Source organism: Bombyx mori, chromosome 11 (genome assembly GCF_030269925.1).
Source record: "Bombyx mori chromosome 11, ASM3026992v2".
Lineage (NCBI taxonomy): Eukaryota > Metazoa > Arthropoda > Insecta > Lepidoptera > Bombycidae > Bombyx > Bombyx mori.
Window position 1 is genome coordinate 16,697,012 of NC_085117.1, and position 7,359 is coordinate 16,704,370.

Sequence of the window (7,359 nt, forward strand, 5' to 3'; positions counted from 1 at the left end):
TCAACAAAACATTCGGCTTTGTTCGCTTTATTTTATAGTATCCCACTTTTGTTATGTGATCCGGTCTGATATGATGCAATCTTTAAACTTTTAATTAGAGATTTGCATTTATTTACAAGTATAATTTCTACATATCTTACTGGTGGTAGGATCTCTTGTGAGCCCGCGCGGGTAGGTACAACCACTCTGCCTATTTCTGCCGTGAAGCAGTAATGCGTTTCGATTTGAAGGGTGGGGCAGCCGTTGTAACTATACTTGAGACCTTAGAACTGATATCTCAAGGTGGGTGGCGTATTTACGTCATAAAAGTCTATGGGCTCCAGTAACCACTTAACACCAGGTGGGCTTTGAGCTCGTCCATCCATATAAGCAATAAAAAAATATAAAAAAACATAGTCTCAATAAAAAAGGAGGTAGTTTTAAAATAGTTTTTTGATTTGAAAAAAATATGCACACGTTAGGGACTTGTTACAAATGTTAGAAGTTCGCAAACGGCGAATATATCGTGGAGAATGTAGCACAACAAATTTGAAGACACACTATACTGCCGACGAAATCAAATTTTAAAATACTACAAAAGCGTACAGACAAACGTACCATTTATAATATACGATGAATAGACTGGCACGGTTCCAAGTAATGCCTGCGATCTGGCGTTAATACCAGATTATCTGTGACAGGCCCTTATGAAACTTGGGAATTTTATTTATGACTTTACGTTTTCTTGCCTTTGAATTGTTGATACTGAAGACGTTTTTTTTTTTCGTATAGTTCAAAGTCTACACAATTTGTTACATAGAAATGTTTGGCTTCCGCTATTGTTTAATGATATTTATTATATTATTATCATCATTATTATTAAGTGCTTATCTACATTAAAAGGCTCGTGTGACTGCTTATGAAGTAAAGTTTTTTTTCTTAACCCATTATTATGTGTATATTTGTACGATATTGTCTTTATTTAAACGTATGTTTATTGCATCTATGTTTCACTTAGCCTTAGTAGCCGTTAATGTCCCGTCGTACCAAAATATATAAAGTTTAAAAATAAGTTTCATATGTACGACTAACACTGTTTTAAAACTGAAATTGTGATTACAAAAAACTATTGATATCGTATCTACTACCGTGTCTATCGAGTAGACAATTAAGAAAGAAATATCCTAACACGATGCTACGCAGTACCTAATGTTGTAAAAGGAGTATAAAATCAGATATATACTTCCAAATAATAAAAAACGTCCGTAACGTAAGATTTTTATTAGTAATGCACACAGTGTACGACTTAACTTTCTAATAATGTACAAAAAATAACATATTTTTTTATCATTCATTGACTACGATCTCAGATCGTTCGTTTGCGCAATACACTAACTCTTATGCAAACAACCGTGAATGAAGTTGTACCACAATAAGTTCGCACGTTACCGAATGACCGTGGGTTGTTGCGAAACCTCCAGTTTTATTTTCTTTATACCTCGAATAGAACTTAAAATTAATATTTTTTATAATAAGCAACATCGTTCCTATCCGGAGTCCCACGACACCACACATCTCCCCACAGCTGCCCGAGTGCCTCCGAAGGAGACTGAACAGCTTAAGAGCAGCTGCTTCGCGAATTCACCTACTACTGGATTGGAATCGCACCCCACGGAGAAGATCCAGCGAGAACCTCAATGGGCTGATGTATGGATTAGGTTGCATGTCGAACTCTTTGCCGTGTTCGACGACTACCGTTACCGTGGTCTGTCCCCAGTCTTAGGGCTGATGCTACAGGGTTCTTGAAGCATGTTTTTTTTTTGGGTGGACGAGCTCACAGTCCACCTGATGTTAAGTGGTTACTGGAGCCCATAGACATCTACAACGTAAATGCGCCACTCACCTTGACATATAAGTTCTAAGATCTCAAGTATAGTTACAGCGGCTGCCCCACCCTTCAAGCCGAAACGCATTACTGCTTCACGTCAGAAATAGGCGGCAGGGTCTTGTGAGTCCGAGGTCCCACCACCAGTAATAAATCAATATTATATTGAGCAATGTACAGAAACCGATAGTGACGTTGATTAAATTTTTGTGTAAAAAATTTAAAATATACTTTTTTCCTTTTATGACGCAAGTTGTGATATAAGCTATATAGCCGATTATGTAAGTTTTACACGTAGCAAATATGTGAAACTTATATGTGTTTTGAAGTTGGCACAACTATTTGCGACAGCTACCCGCTGGGAATACAAATTACGAGGAGATTAAATTTTTATTTAAAAAAAATCATCTCTTTTATATTTACGGTGTCAAAACTGTTGTATTATGGATTCAGAGGTTATTCGAGGTTAAAATTCACTTGAATATAAACTTTTAGTAATTTTTACATTTACTAACAATATCGTACATTGCTAGACGTCCTCATAGCTCATCTTGAGTTAAATAGTTACCGGAGCCCATGGACATCAACAATGTAACTGCCGCCACCCACCTTAAGACACGAGCTCTCAGTCTTAGCTCTACAGTAAAACAAATCAAATCGAAACGCATTACTGCTTGAAGCGAAAATAGGCAGAGCGGTGGCATCTACTTACACAAAACGCCCTACCTCTAGCAAATCGTTTGGCAAACAGTTTTATTTTTATAGCACTATGTTATTCCTTCATCGTTGAAGTTATTCGTGAATATGAAGTACGTATTTCATTAGAAAAATTGGTACCTTTCCGCGGGATTCGAACACCGATTACATGCGGTGTACCAATCAATTGAAATATACACATGTATACACATACACACACATAAAAACATATAAATACACAATTCCTTATTTACATACATTTATAAATATACATTATTATAATTAATTACAATTATTATTATAACAAAACAATTATTCTAATTAATAGACAATTCACAACTTGAAAGTCGCTACAGAGCGACCTATTGTTCACTTATTAGTACAGCCCTGTTACAACCTACAAAAAGCGTAGTTATATTAAAATTTACAACAAACCAAATATTATTTAAAAATCGATTTTTTTAATTCGATCGAAAGTACTCGATCGTAGTTCACGATCCGATTAATGGAATCCGGAACCAATCGCATCGGTTACGATAGGCATCGACGGTCGACCGCAAATGTAAAACAGATTAATAGCGAGTCGTCCACTGCGCGTTTCAATTGATCACCGACTGACATGAGTACTGTATTCTCGACTGACATTGAGCAATTTGATAAATTCTGTTCTGTTTATTCATTTCACATTCTAATAAAGAGCTAGATTATTTCGTAAATTTCATTTCTATGTTATTATTATAAGCTAACAACGCGGCTGCTGTCACGAGATATAAAAAAATATATTTGAGAAAGTATCCTCACATTTATGATGTTAATATTGTTACGTAGCGCGTAACAATATTAATTTGGTTTCGAGACAAATAATACTTCCACCGAAGTACAAATTAAAACTTTATTGAACACTTAGAACACTTATAGAACACTTTACTTTTTCTACTTCGCTTCAAGTGATCCGTTTGCTGTTTCGCTTCGAGTAGATCCGATTATTAACTGCTTTCGTTTCATGTCTGCAACGATACGACATCTCTATAATTTTCGAGAACATCCTGGACAAGTCCAGTCATTTCCATATGTGTTTCCGCTATTTGATAATAGATGGCGTTACACTTCTAGAGCGTTCTCGATATTACTAGTTCTTTTGATATTCGTTTCTGCTATTCGACGACAGATCACGTTACTCTTACCAGCGTAACAATATGGATAATTTATATTTTGGGCTTGTTTTTTGTAATGTATGCTTAATACAAATTTGTTTTTTCAAGTACTACTACACGAGAGTCAGAGCTACACAAGGGAATAATCAAACAAAATGAATATAATGATTTTTAAATAAATGAATGAACTAGATCTCGGCTCATATGTTGTTAAATGGTTACCGTAGCCCACCTAATGACAAAGTGTATGTTTTAGAGTGATTTTAGTTAATTTTCCAACCCAGACGGGTGGACCCTTCAACCCAGACCGCATGATTACTTCAAGGCCGAATAGTGATACGATTGGGAAATGCATCCTATCATCTTTTTCCACCACTGTTTTAAGAGAATCAAAGGTATAGCAACTTCCTATAACTGCTTAATATAAAATAAGTCTGAGAGAATTCATTTAATTAAATAAAAATGTACATTATATACATATTGTAGACACATATTTGTTCTATATATGTACGTATGTATGTATTTTCTTCATTAATGTGCGTAATGGTTTGGCCTATCTTGATAGACCACTCTAAATATTGTTAAAAATGGTACACCGAAACATATCTGCTGAATCTTTTTCACAATTTCTTTAGGCAAAACGGTTGTCTGAGAGATCGCTTTTAGCGATAAAACCGCCTATTGTACAATTATATCTGTCTGTTGGCTGTTAATGTTAATTGTGTTTTCTTGTGTATTTTCTCTCTCCCTCTCTCTCCATCTCTCTCTCTCTCTCTCTCTTTCGCTCTCTATAATTCCAAGGAATTGTTGTCGAGGAAAACTGAATTCTAAAAATCGTGTGCCTTTGGAATGCAACAAAAGCATGGGAAAAGTATATTCACGTAGAGCGCGCGCACAGGAAATACTTTCATCGACTCGCTCTGAAGCTGCGTGCCTTCAATACTGTATCGACAATTAATATTGAGAAAGTTCGATGTACGTACTTATATTTCATTTGTCTATCTAAAAAGTCTGTCTCCAATTTATTGTTCAAATGTAGCTTCATAGCATCGGAACGTTATCTGATATACTGAATTACTAAATAAAATGATCTTTCATGTAGGTAATCTTTACGGATAGTGTCATGTCAATAACGTTTCCTTGTTGTATGTGGAATACTCCAGAATTCCTAAGGCCCAAAGGTAACTTAATTTGACTTTAGTATTTATAGATTTTTATTACACGATGTTATTCCTTCACCGTGGACGTCAATCGTGAACATTTGTTAAGTACGTATTTCATTAGGAAAATTGGTACCTGCCGGCGGGATTCGAACACCGTTGCATCGCTAGATACGAATGCACCGGACGTCTTATCCTTTAGGCCACGTCGACTTCAAATTCAATACATGTGAGGTGGTTTGTGTTTGAAGATCATTACACCTTCGTTAGTTTTCTGGACAGTTTTGTTAACACTTTTTGAACGCGAAGCGTAAAATGACTCCGGAAAATACACTGATCTTATATTACCGATTATGCTGAGTTTTATTGTGTTATTCCTTAAGATATTAATATTCGTTGTTTTTCTAATTAACTTGAGACTGTATTTAATTGTTATTGGAAATTCAAGGAGGATTTCTATTTATTATCTACGAAGTCTAGCAATGAATAATAAATATGTCATGGATAACGACTTTTAGTTGTGGTGGATAACGACTTTTAGTAATATTAAGACGGTGGTTTTGATTATTATTTTAAATGATGAAATGTTGTTTTGATAAATATCACAAAATGAAGGGTAGACTCCGTAATGCCACAGTATAAAATGGCGGTACGTGGACAGAATCGTGGCATTCCGTGTCAGACAGTCATTCCGTCCGTCTCAGTCAGTGAGTCTCTGGCAGTCAGTCAGTCAGCCAGTCGGTCTATCGGTATGTGCAACGAAACTGTCGGTTTATCCTGTCATTGTGAAAGTTGTGTGTGTTGAGTTTCAATCATTATTATTCAAAAGGTTTTATTGACTTTTTATAAACTGAGTTCAACCAAATACGAGTGATGACGGATCCTACCGCTCAGCCATCCCTGACGTGTGCCAACAAATAAATAAGCAATAAAACAGTCGTTGGTTGAGATCAAATCAAAATACGATTACTTTGTCAAGATATTTTAAATGAAACCGCAAATTTTCTTGTTAACTAAAACTTCTACAATTATACAGCGTTTCATCACTATGCCATTAAAGTTAGGGAAGATTTTGTAGGACAAAGTGTATACTAAACACACCTCGGTCGAAGTTTCACGTTGTACCGAAAACAAGTTGATACTGACACGGCAAGTGTTGTTTAATTAGTGCAGCCTTTCCCAAAGTGAGCGTTAACGCCCCCTTGTGAGCGCTGCAGGCCTAAAGGGGGGCGGTCAGAGACCCAGAAAAAAAAGGGGGCGTTTTGTAAAGGCTTGGGAGGCCATTTGTAATTTCATCTAGGATGACTCTTAGACACCGACTAAGCTCTCGCTATAGTGGTTTTTAAGTAGGTGAAAAATGGGGGCACTAAAAATAATGTATTCTCGAAGTGGGCAGTAGACAAAATAAGTTTGGGCTCCCCTGAATTAGTGAAAATTTGTTAAGGAATCGGTGAGTAACGAGACGCCTTGTCTCCTTTGCAATAATAACATTTTCACGCTTATAACTAAACTAGCTGTACTCGCGCGCTTCACTGGGCATTTAAAATTAACATTATTATTCTTCACCCCCACAAAGATTCTCATCATTAACGCACCCGAAGCTGGTGTAGGGAGTCCAACACTCATATAAATATTAGCCTATCCATTAGGTACATGTATTTTCTACATGGATACCAAGTTTCAAGTCAATCGGATGCATGGTTCAGTAGTTATAACGGAACATCCGTAAAAATCACTGTAGATTTATATATTGGTATAGATAACGTTAGAGTGTACATTATAATAGAAAAGCCAGGAAGTGGGCGTGGCTGGGTGACGTCATGCCGTAGCAACTTCAGACTGGTCGAAGTCAAGAGGGGATAATCTTCCTATTGCCTTGTTTAATTTCTTTTCCTGATCTCGATGCTGGGGATAGATGCAAGTTGTATGTTCGCATGCTAACTTGGCTACCCTATTTACTACCCTACTTAACTTAGCTACATTTTGTCATTTTTATTTAAAATCATTAATTGCTCAGATTTGTAGTTTTTTGTTTGTTTCGTTTTAATTAGATATTTTTTTTATATTTTGAGTAGGGATTCATTTATATAGTTATATAATGTCATTTAGAAAGATTGTTAACGGGCGTAAGCTATTAGGTACCGCATCTATATATTTTTTATATTATAATTTATTGCGTAGTTGTCTGAACGGCCCACCTGGTGTTTAGTGGTTGCTAAGCAACTGAATACCGCCACTCATCTTGAGGTATGAGATCGCAGTCATAATGTATACGGACATCTCATCCTTCAAACTAGAACGAAATAGGCAGGATGTGGTGCTGCGTACTCGTAGGAGCTTATAATCCTTTCTAACACGAATAAATGCAGATAGCATTCGCATACGCATCCCATTCCCCGATTTTTGCTACGAGCTAGCACACGTGGACTCGTGGTAAGTGATTACCATCGCCCAGCTCTACATATGAATATTTCAAGAAACATCC

The 7,359-nt window shown here is 36.4% G+C and overlaps 1 non-coding gene across 1 annotated transcript; it reads right to left on the reverse strand.

Moving 5' to 3' along the window:
• Window positions 1–2,416: 2,416 nt before the first annotated feature.
• Mir3265 (microRNA mir-3265) lies at window positions 2,417–2,505 on the reverse strand. The gene has a single exon (NR_107550.1). It is a non-coding gene; the product is annotated as a microRNA mir-3265 (primary transcript).
• Window positions 2,506–7,359: the final 4,854 nt, after the last annotated feature.